Here is a 10439-nt window from a genome sequence, read left to right as displayed (position 1 = left end):
GGAGAATGTGAAGGAAGAGGTCAGAATAAAGTCGGTGAAGTCACAGAGAGTGAGAAACGGAGAGGGATATAGAGAAAGAGTGAGTGGGGGAAATAGAGAGAGGAGAGAGGGTAGAGAAATAGAGAGAGGGAGGACGGGGAGTAAGAAACGAGGCGAAAAAACCACGGGAGAGGAAGAAAAGGAAATAAGGCTGAGGCTGAGAGCTCGAGCTGAACGCGAGTAACGGGAGTAGAGAGACTGAGGTGGAGGGATGGAGGGAGGATAGAGTATTGTGAGAGGAGAGCGTTAAGGAAAGTGGTGAGTACAGCTGAAGGGAGTAGAGGAGGAGGAGGAAGTGGAGGAGGTAACGAGGAATAAGAGAGAGAGGGGGAAATGGGAAGTTAAGAAGAAGGAAAAAAAAAACAAAGAATGAAAAATATAAATAAAACGGTGCTGGGCTAGCAACGCCAAGAGTAAATAAGGAGTAACCAACCAGAGAGAGAGAGGGGGGAACGGTGATGAAGCGAGGTGGGTGCAAACATGAAGAAGAGGAACAGGAGGAGGTGGAGGAGGAGCAGGGGGAGCAGGAGTAAATGCTGACAGAGGAAGCGGAGGAGGAGGAGGGGAAAAAAGAAACGAGTTAAAAAAGATTCGAAAGGGAGGAGATATAAAATAGTGCAGGAGTAGGAGGAGTATAGGCAATTAGGAGGAAAATCGAATAATGAATAAAAATAAAATAAAATAAATATATATATATGCTTATACACACACATATACATATATGAATATATATATATTTATATATATGATATATATATGGTGCGTATGCATATACATGAGATAGGAAAAAGAAAAGCTTGCTTCAGTTGAGACTTCATGTAAGACACACAGACACAGAGCAAGTACTTACATGACATCGACTACTGGAGGGAGTTCCGCGCGTAGACTTGCTAAATATACACACATATATATATATATGAATCTACACGTGTGCATCTATATACTCACACACACATATATATCTATATATGTGCTGTATATGAATATATATGGCTGCTACCTTTAGCAGGTCAAACGACCACTTCCCATTTGATTTTGTTGGCCTAAGCATATATATATATATATATATATATGCGTAGACCAAATGGGAAGTGGTCGTTTGACCTGCTAAAGGTAGCAGCCAAATTTTTTTTTACAATATCACACACTGCAATCCTATATAAAGGAAGGACATATTCGAAGATGGCCTATATCTCAAATATATATTTTTAAAAATTAGAAAAAAACACCTTTTATCAATTTAAAATGAACAATTAAATTTACACCATCTAGAAAATGACATATAATAGAAATATTAAATTAAAATAATGATATACCTATGATTAAGTAGATTGCAAAATAATAATAAATACGTATATATTGGTAATATATACACGTAAGGTATATATATATTATATATATATATATATATATTTGCAGTGTATATACCTTATTCATATTGGAATGTTAATATTCATGCAGGATTCAATAGCTGAAAGGAGGACACATTCCATACTGTTGTCCTAGATAATGTCTCAGTATATATACATTGCACCATATAATTGTATACCTTATTCATATAGGAATGTAATGTAATTGTAGCACTCAATACCTGACGATTGGACTTAATTAAAATATACGGACCGTTAGACAGCTAAATGCAATGTGAAACAACAAAAACATATATGTACAAATTCTAAATAGATATATTCTTTTATTTGACTGCGGCCATGCTAGAGCACCGCCTATAGCCGAACAAATCGACCCCAGGACTTATTCTTTGTAAACTTAATACTTATTCTATCGGTTTCTTTTTGCCGAACTGCTAAGTTGCTTGGACGTAAACACATCAACGTCTGTTATCAAGTGATGGGTGGGGCAAACACATACACACACATATATGAGGGTTTCTTTCGGTTTCCGTCTACCAAATCCACTCACAAGGCTTCGATCGGCCTGAGGCTATAGTATAAGTCACCTGCCCAAGGTGCAACTCTGTGGGACTGAACCTAGAACCATGTGGCTGCGAAGCAAGCTTTTTACCACACAGTCAGGCTTGCGCCTATATATATTTTATCTTGTTTCAGTCATTAGACTGCGGCCATGCTGGAGCACCACCTTAGAATCTAAGTTGAATGAATCCACCCCCAAAACTTAGATTTTTTTTCAAGAATGGTACCTATTCTATCGGTTTATTGCCAAACCGCAAGGTTATAGAGACGTAAACACACCAACACCGGTTGTCAACAGACGAAGACACATTCACATATATATATATGTCTTCGTCTTTTGTTTTTTTTATAAATTCCAACTATATATATGTATATATATATATATATATATATATATATATATATATCACTATATATATATATATATATATATATATATATATATATATATCACTATATATATATATAATATATATATATATATATATAATATCACTGTGATCTACCAGGCTATCAGATGTTGCTACACATCGCTGGTCACAATGCGCTTCGCATTGTTTTAGCCTTCAAATGACGCCACCCCGCTGGCTAAGCGAGCAGGCCAATATATATATTTGAATACATATACAACAAGCCTCTTTCCGTTTCCAGCTACCAAATCCACTCACAAGGTTTTGGTTAGCCCAAGTCTATGGTAGAGAATACCTGCTCCAGGTGCCACACAATGAGACTGAATCGAGAACCATTTGGTTGGGAAGCAAGCTTCTTACCACACAGTCACGCCTATATATATATATATATATTATATATATATATATATATATACATATATATATATATAATATATATATAGTTGAAATTTACAGAAAAACAAAAGACGAAGACAGGTGTGCAAACAACAAACAGGTGTATTAGTTTAACACTCGGGAAGGTGAGAAAATCTTTTATGCTTTGAGCCTACGCTGAGAGAATAAAAAACCTTTTGGAGCTAGAAAACAAAAGACAAAAACGTATATATATACATATATAGCAGGTGTCTTTGGCTATAGCCCCAGGGCTAACCAAAGCCATAGGAGTAGATTTGGTACAGTTTTTTCTAGCGGTGTCATATGAAATTGTCACCCATAATTATGACCCTAGAATCGATCTATTGCATTTCAATCTGTTTTAGGGTTAGGGTCGGGGGAAGGGTATCTTTTTTCTTCACAAATGTAAATAAACCCAATCTGTTTCTAAACGAGGGACATATTCATACGGCATAGAATGTTTTTTTACCTCAATAGACGTCAGTGATTGGTTGAAATTGCAGAAATTGAAGAAAAAACAACAACAAATATCTTCCAAACTATAGAATTTTCTCAATAAACCCAAGAGAAAAAGATGTTTTATAAGCACATTCTACCAGTATACGAAGTTTAAAATTTTTTAGTTACCTAGAAATTATGTTAAAAACTGCTGTTCAAACTGAAAAGATCCCACACTTCATCCCTGACATCCGAAATTCTGAGTTTTATTATGACAACCAACTAATTGTCACATATTATATTTATATATATATATGTATGTATATATATACATATATATATATACATACATAGGGAGAGTGCACGAAAAAAAACAAAAGACGAAGACAGGTGGTGTAGAAAACAAACAGATGTATTAAGTATAACGCTCAGGAATTGAAAAAGTGTTTTACATTTCGAGCCACGCTCTTCTACAGAAAGGGACACAGAAAAAAAACAAGGAGAGAAAGTTTAAAGACACACACACACACACACACACATATATATATATATATATATATATAATATATATATATATATATTGGTATGTGTGAGTATCTATCTATGTGCTCGTGTCACCTGACAACCAGGTTAGTTTCTTTACATCTGACGGACCTAGTGGTTTGACAAAACGAGAACCAATAGAATATGTACCAGATTTACAATTAAGTACTCTTTTACTTGTTTCAGTCATTTGACTGCGGCCATGCTGGAGCACCGCCTTTAATCGAGCAACTCGACCCGGGGACTTATTCTTTTGTAAGTCCAGTACTTATTCTATCGGTCTCTTTTGCCGAACCGCTAAGTAACGGGGACATAAACACACCAGCATCGGTTGTCAAGCAATGCTAGGGGGACAAACACAGACACACAAACACACACACGCATATATACATATATATACATATATACGACGGGCTTCTTTCAGTTTCCATCTACCAAATCCACTCACAAGCCCTTGGTCGGCCCGAGGCTATAGTAGAAGACACTTGCCTAAGGTGCCACGCAGTGGGACTGAACCCAGAACCATGTGGTTGGTAAACAAGCTACTTACCACACAGCCACTCCTACGCCTATGTACTGCGCCTAAGTACTGGACTTTGACTAAACCGATCAAAGCAGTACACCAGCATAACGGCTGTTCAATGACTGAAACAAAAATATGATAAAAGATAGGCATATCTTTCAGACAGCGTAGATTCCGATTAGATCAGAATTTAATGGGAAAAGAGAAAAATCAAAAATAAAATGGTGGTCGTGCCTTCAAACATTCTGACTAACACCGCATAAGTTTCATTTTGTAGATAAAAAGGTGACGTGTGTCACTATGTTTAGGGGTACACCCAGTAATTTTTTTCCTCGCCATAAATTCCGATGTAATCGTAATCTACACTGTCTGAAAAGTATTTGAAGGGAATTTCATTCAAAAATATCCTTTTTCTGAAAGTTATGAGGCAAGTTATGAGGAAACAAAGTCGATTCGTATCTGAAACTCCTCTCCTCATCCGCCGAAATTTTTTTTTTTTTTTCAAAATTGTAATATAATCGCAATCTACACCTTTTACAAGGTGTTTGTAGAAAATTTCACTAAAAAATGCGTATTTTTCTTAAAGTTATGAGGGGACAACGGTAAATTTTGTGGTAAAAATTTACCGAAACAAAGTTGGCTCATGAATTATAGGAAGCTCCTTTCCCCAACCCCTGGAAATTATTTTCGCAATAAATTCCAATATAATAGTAAGCTAAAAGGTATTTGTAGAAGAGTTCATGAGAAAATATCCTTTTTTCTAAAAGTTATGAGGAAACAAAGTATAGGGGTCACACATGTGTAGGTATGCCAATTAATTCTAATATATTTGTGAACTGGACAGATGTAGGAAGTTGTTTTCATGTGGCCCCTTCTGTTTTGCACGAGAAGTCGTTGTTTATGTATAAATTCGACAACTTCGGCTACAATATACGTAATATTTAGCAAAATAATAGAGAAAATAAAAAAAGATTAACTAATTTTTAACAAATTTAAGTTTTCAAAACTTTTCGTGAAATATTAGAATATAAAAAAAAAAGTTGTCTCCGTTTTGTATTTATTTATTTATTTATTTATTTACAGTAAAAATAAATAAACATAAAACTGTCAACAAACAGCAATGTGTAAAAAAGAACAATTTTCAAAAAAAAATCAAGGGTGAAAGAAGTAAATAGCACATGGTGGGAGAGCGGGAAAAGGAGGAGTAGGAAGAGGCGAGAAACCGTAGAAGTTGTTGAGTCAAGGAGAGGAAATGAAAGGAAGAGGTGATACTAGTGCTGAAGTGGTTGATGAGAAGGGTAAGGGGATGAGGGGAAAGAGACAGGAAGGGTATTTGAAGGGAGGGAAAAGAGAAAGAGATAAAAAAAAAAAAGGATTGATAAATAGATGGATTGAAGGGGAGGAAAAAGAGGGAGTTGGAGTTGCTAGGGAATAGGAGGGAGGGAAAAAAGGAAGGAGGATTGTACTGTGGTTCAGAAGTTTGCTAGGCAATCATGTGGTTTCGGGTTCGCACGACATCTTCGGCTACAGTCCCCGGGCGAGCAAAGCTTTATGAGTGAGTTTGGTAGACGAAAACTAAAACAAAGTCACCGAATAATGTCACATATTATATTTACAGATAAATTCCTCTCTTTACAATAATATCGAGGTCCCTTTCATTCTTTTGTTGTCTCACCATTTCTATCAATATGTATATATTGGTGTGTTTATGTCCCCGTTACTTAGCGGTTCGGCAAAAGAGACCGATAGAATAAGTACTGGGCTGACAAAAAAATAAGTCCCGGAGTCGATTTGCTCGATTAAAGGCGGTGCTCCAGCATGGCCGCAGTCAAATGACTGAAACAAGTAAAAAGAGTATATATATATATATATGGATCTTTTCGGTTTGAACGGCAGTTTTTTCGAGCAGTGTCATATGAAATTGTCACCCATAATCATGACCCTAGTATCGATCTATTGCATTTCAATCTGTTTTAGGGTTAGGGTCGGGGGAAGGGTATCTTTTTTTCTTCACAAATGTAAATAAACCCAATCTGTTTCTTAAACGAGGGACATATTCATACGGCACAGAATATTTTTTTACCTCAATAGACGGTCATTGATTGGTTGAAATTGCAGAAATTGAAGACAAAAAAACAACAAATATCTTCCAAACTATAGAATTTTCTCAATAAAGCCAAGAGAAAAAGATGTTTTATAAACACATTCTACCAGTATACGAAGTTTAAAAGTGTTTAGTTACGTGGAAATTATTTTAAAAAACTGCCGTTCAAACCGAAATGATCCATATATATATATATATATATATATATATAATATATATATATATACTATTAATATTTTAGCAGAAGCAACAGAGTGACCGAAGGGTCAAGAGATTCGTGCGTTAGTCTTTATCAAACTTTGCATCGCCAAACCTATATGTATGTACGTATGTGTGTGTGTGTGTGTGTGCCAACCGGTGCAGGTGACCTAGCGGTTCGGCGAATAGAGAACCAAGATCGAATGAGCACCAGGTTTACAAAAATAAGTGTAGTGACCAGAAAGGAGACCTTCAAGGCGGTGCTTCAGCATGGCCGCAGTCCAATGACTTGAAACAAGTAAAAAAAGAAATTAAGGATATAGATAAACGATATTTATGTAAAAATAAAACATTCAAATTTTAGCACGAGGCCAGCAAATTCCGGAGGGGGGGGGGGTAAGTCGACAACATCAACTGCAGTACTCAACGGGTACTTTATCCTTTTCTACTCTAGGCACAAGACCCGAAATTTGGGGGGAGGGAACCAGTCGATTAGATCGACCCCAGTACGCAGCGGGTACTTTATCCTTTTATACTCTAGGCACAAGCCCCGAAATTTTTAGGGAAGGGGGGGGGGGCCCAGTCGATTAGATCGACCCAGTACGCAACTGGTACTTTATCCTTTTATACTCTAGGCACAAGGCCCGAAATTTTTGGGGAAGGGGACCAGTCGATTTGATCGACACCAGTACGCAACTGGTACTTTATCGAACTGGAAAGGATGTTGACCGCGGTGGAATTTGAACTCAGATCATAAAGACGGACGACATGTTACGCATTTGGTCCGACTTATTCACTCTTCTACCACTCGCCGCCCCATGTCTATAATAAATGTTTAAAAAAAAGTAACGTGTCAGTACATTTATTGCCCAGTAAATATTTAATATTTAATATCTCTCTTCTGTCTCTAATTATCATTCGTAAAACATCAAAGAACTCCACCAAGGTCTCTCCTTTTTATTGGCTGAAGTCATTGGACTGCGACCAGACTGGAGTACGACCTTCAACTGCTTTTTAGCCCATCACATATCGATCCCAGTACTTAATTTATCGACCTGAATCTACGAATATACTACAATTAGCTTATTGTATGCAATGCCCAGGTGCACTATGTACGTATGTCTGCATGCATGCATTGTATGTATAAGCAAGCTGTCTGCCCGTTATACTAGTCACAGTGCAGCACGAACGAATATTTATTTGCTCTGGACAATGTACCGAAGATTCTTCTCACCATCTGCACTGGTGAAGAGAGAAGAAAAGACTTTTATTTAGTACTAAAAGGCGCTTTCTCGGGTGTAATAAGATCACGAAGCTGGGTACCCTAAAAATACACTTCCCACAGTTGACTGATATAACATAGGTACGTAGAAGGAATTGGCCTGAAATTGCGCTGGGACAGATCACCTCTACCGCCACGAAATTCTTTTTTCACCCTTGTGTTTTTCTTCTCTCCTTCTTACTCTATCCTCTCTGCTCTTCTCTCTATCTCTATCTTTATTTTTCTCATTCTCTCTTCTCTCCTTCGCTCTATATCTGACTTTTCATCTCCCTTACGCTCTTTCATGCTTTCTCTTACACTCTATATCCCTTAGTCTATCGTTACACTCTATCACCCTTACCCTTTCTCTCTCACTTTTCTCCGTCTCTCTCTCTCTTCTCTTCACTCTATCTGGTATTCTCTTCCCTTCTCTCTCTCCGTCTCCTCTTCACTCTATCTGGTATTCTCTTCCCTTCTCTCTCTCTCACTCCCCCCTCTTCACTCTCTCTCTCTCTATGTATATGTTCCTTATTTTTACCACAACTTCGGTGGAGTAGTGGCGTTAGTAGTAGTAGTAGCAAGGAGAGCAGCAGTGACAGCTGTAATAGCAGTAGTCATAGTCGTAGTAGTAGTAGTAGTAGTAGCATAGATCGCGGGAGGGCAATGGTGGAGGAGGGGGGTGCCCAAGTAGTACTAGTAGTAATAGTAGCAGTAGGAGGAAGAGGTCAGCCATGGCAGTAGTAGCAGTAGCAGCAATACTAGTGACAGGCGAACTATAGTAATAATAACGGTAACAGCAGCAGTAGTAGTAGTAGTAGTAGTAGTAGTGGTGGTGGTGGTGGTGGTGGTAGCATGGATGTGGGATTGAAACCTCTTTGTCTGGCACTGGATTTTGATGTGTTCTCTCTATTTTGTATTTGGCTTTTTTTAAAAAGACCTTATCTTAGCAAAACCTATGGCAGTGCCCCAGCGTGGCCACAGTTCTCGAGATGCATGTATGTGTGTGTGTGTGTATATTTAATGATGAGTATGTATGTATATATATATATATGTGTGTGTGTGTGTGTGTGTACATGGACACACATGTAGGTGAGGATGGTGGGAGGGGGGTTGAAGAGTAGAGGAAAAAGAACTCAATACCTGAAGTAGAGCATATTTAATTTATTAGCTGTAAAGCTACATGGTTGAATGGAGGACCTAGTTTTGTGGCGCGCTTTTGCACGAAACTCTGGGACCTTAAATTACTCACATAGCTTCTTTTTTTCAGCTAACATATACGCATACACACATATATATATATATACATACATATTTATATATATATATATAAATATGTATGTATATATATATATATATATATATATATGCGTCTGTGTGCGTGTGTTAGTCAAACAATGAAATTCAGCATTTCACAATATGCTATACTTTAATGTATGGCGACTCTTTGCTGACGAAAAAGAGAGGAAAAATATAACCGGTGAGGGGGTAGAGACGGGGGGGAGGGAAGGGAGGAAGGAAAGAGAGAAGAAGAAAGATACACACGGGGAAAGGAAATGACGTCACCAGTTCCACCGTTGCTATGCACTGTATAGCAACCGCGAGGATCTGTGTCAGGAGTGCTTGCTTCCTCTTCATGTATGCGTATGTGTATGTGTATATATTAATATATATATATATATATATATATATATATATATTATATATATATACACACATATATATATTTATATATAAGGGGTCTGCTGCTTTTTAAGGCGTATATATTTTGCAGCATATGTATCTTGTATCGCTTACTGGTTTCGCTCATTGGACTGCGGCCAAGCTGGGGCAACACCTTGAACGGTTTGGGCGAACAAATCGCAGTACTTATATATTTTTTTAAAAACCTGGTACTTGTTCTTCCTCGGTCTCTCTTTTGCCGAACCGCTAAGTTACTGGGGCGTAATTATTTTTCGTAAAATATATCTGAATATACACTTTTACTTGTTTCAGTCATTTGACTGCGGCCATACTGGAGCATCGCCTTTTAGTCGAGCAAATCAACCCCGGGACTTATTCTTTGTAAGCCCAGTACTTATTTTATCGGTCTCTTTGGCCAAACCGCTAAGTGACGGGGATATATATATATATATTTATTTAATCTTCTATTCTTTTACTTGTTTCAGTCATTTGACTGCGGCCATACTGGAGCGCCGCCTTTAGTCGAACAAATTGACTCTAGGACTTACCTTTGTAAGCCTAGTATTTATTCTATCGATTTTTTTTGCCGAACTGCTAAGTTACGGGGAGAAAAACACATCAACATCAGTTCTCAAGCGATGATGGTGGTGGGGTCAAACACAGACACGCAAATACATACATATGTAAGTATATATATATATGTATGTGTGTGTGTGTGTGTGTGTATGGAGGAGCAATGGCCCAGTGGTTAGGGCAGCAGACTCGTGGTCGTAGGATCGCTGTTTCGATTCCCAGACCGGGCGTTGTGAGTGTTTATTGAGCGAAAACACCTAAAAGCTCCACGAGGCTCTGGCAGGGGTGGGGTGGCGATCCCTGCTGTACTCTTTTGCCACAACTTTCTCTCACTCTTTCTTCT

The sequence above is a fragment of the Octopus sinensis genome, linkage group LG26 (assembly GCF_006345805.1).
Source record: "Octopus sinensis linkage group LG26, ASM634580v1, whole genome shotgun sequence".
In the NCBI taxonomy this organism is placed as follows: Eukaryota; Metazoa; Mollusca; class Cephalopoda; order Octopoda; family Octopodidae; genus Octopus; species Octopus sinensis.
The sequence above is the reverse complement of the archived record's forward strand: the minus strand, read 5'-3'. Positions refer to the sequence as shown.